The sequence below is a fragment of the Buceros rhinoceros genome, unplaced genomic scaffold (assembly GCF_000710305.1).
Source record: "Buceros rhinoceros silvestris isolate BGI_N320 unplaced genomic scaffold, ASM71030v1 scaffold17767, whole genome shotgun sequence".
NCBI lineage: Eukaryota > Metazoa > Chordata > Aves > Bucerotiformes > Bucerotidae > Buceros > Buceros rhinoceros.
This window is the reverse complement of record NW_010422941.1, coordinates 22,362-24,224: the sequence shown is the minus strand read 5'-3', so window position 1 is coordinate 24,224 and position 1,863 is coordinate 22,362. Positions and strand designations below refer to the sequence as shown.

Here is a 1,863-nt window from a genome sequence, read left to right as displayed (position 1 = left end):
GCAGCCTGCTGAACCCCTCTGATAAAGCAGTGCCTTTGTAGCACTCTTAGTGTAATGGTATGTCTGTTGTTTCAAACCTGTGAGCAAGAAACAAATGTAATTGCATTTGTTTAGATTCACAAGTGTGGAGAGCTTCTTTTGGGAAACGGGAAAATGGTGGGTGTTGCAAGAAATCTGTTCAGCAGTAAAATACTGACAGTTTGCCGGATGTGGCTTGATGACATGCCAGATTTCATTACAATCCATGGAATATTCTGTAGCCTCCAGTAAATCCCTGTCCCTGGTAGCACAGATAGGGACTGCAGCGGTGCGGTACGAATATCGCCTTGAAGGGCTTGGCACCTCCAACCGCAGATAGCGGCGCAGGCTGTGGAATCTGGGCCATTGCGACATCTCCCTGCTCCATCAGCGCAGGCTAATTGCACCATCAAAGATACCGCAGGATAGTCAGGGCTCGCTTTTTGTTTGTTAATGCCGTGTTCCCTGTGCTGGCTGCAGTGCCGGAAATGTCACTTCCCCTGATCACAAACAGTGTTTATTTACTTTCTTCGGTGGAACAGAACCATTATTCTTTGCTCTCGGCATGTGCTGACAGATTTAAAAGATACGTTTGTAAGAACAGAGGACAACTATCACTTTCTTGGAGTAAAAACTAACATATACAACAACTCAGAAGTCAGATGAATATTTAAAATCTTTACACGCTCCTAGGACCTGCTAGTGGGGATCCCCCCACCCTCCCCTGCGGTATGGATGGACTGTGGGTTCCCCTCAGCAGCGAGATCTTTATTGAAAACCCCAGTGTGCCTCCTTTGGAGCTTGAAAGATTGTCTCTTCATAAATGTATGTATGCTTTTACCTAGGGCTGAGATTTGATCTAGTGAGAAGGCCACTATTTGACTGTATCCCTTTCATTTAATTCTGGGAGAGCTGTGGTTAACCCATCCTTTCCCACCTTGTGTAAGCTCCCCATAGCTGTGGTTTGTTTCAGGCCACTACTAAGAGACTTGCACATTTGTGTGCTGACACTGTAGTCAAAGACAGGCTGGTTCTTGGCATCTGTTTATGCTTCCCCAGACCATCCAGGATGCAGTAATGCCACCTCTCCAAGGTCTCCATCCCAAGAAAGGTTTAGCATCTTCCAGAGCCAAAGTCAACAACTCAGAGAGAGTTCTGGCTTCACCGAGTTGTGTGTTATTTGCATTTTTTTTACTGAGCGGATCACTTCACAGGTTGTATTTGACAGAGAAAGTGGGCAAACTGAAAAGACAACAAGAAGGATGCTTTATCACTCAGTTATTATCCTCAGCTCTTTGTATTCTGTAAATGTCAGTAACTGCCACTGTGGTTATCCTCAGGAATAGCCGTTTTCCCATTCACCAAGAGTTTCATATATTCCTTCACCTCAGCATAAAGGCTGTCTTACAGGAGAGTTTTCAGGTTACCGGGCAAGATTAACCTGACTCCATACAGACATCTGGAATGAAGACACGGCTGAGCTAGTTGTCTAAACTCTGCTTAAAATCAACCTAGAGAAGCAGGCACTCCAGCGAGACAGCTGAGCTCATCCTGAAGTCAACAGCTAAGACAGCTCAGACAAATCGTGCCCTAGGAGTGCCCATTTCTCCCTTCTGTGAAGGAAACTTAAGGTGACTGGCACAGATATAGATGTCCCCATAGAAACTAAAAAACCCTCCAGTCTAGGTGCCTGCCGTGCCTCTGGGGTTTGTGCCTTAGCAGAGCACAGCATGGTGATAGTTATTAGTGAGTCTGCGTCCATCCCTTCTTTCCTCCACAGACAGAGAAGAAGTAGCCTCTGTGCAGAGGAGATGAGACCAGGACCCTTGTGTGCTTCAAGGGAAA

General features: G+C 46.1%; 1 protein-coding gene across 1 annotated transcript in view; it reads left to right on the top strand.

Annotated features, from left to right (window-relative positions):
- The window catches only part of SOBP (sine oculis binding protein homolog (Drosophila)), a gene marked incomplete at its 5' end in the record, with an annotated part of 16,241 nt that overhangs the window by 2,903 nt on the left and 11,475 nt on the right, over positions 1 to 1,863 (top strand). The window lies entirely within an intron of this gene.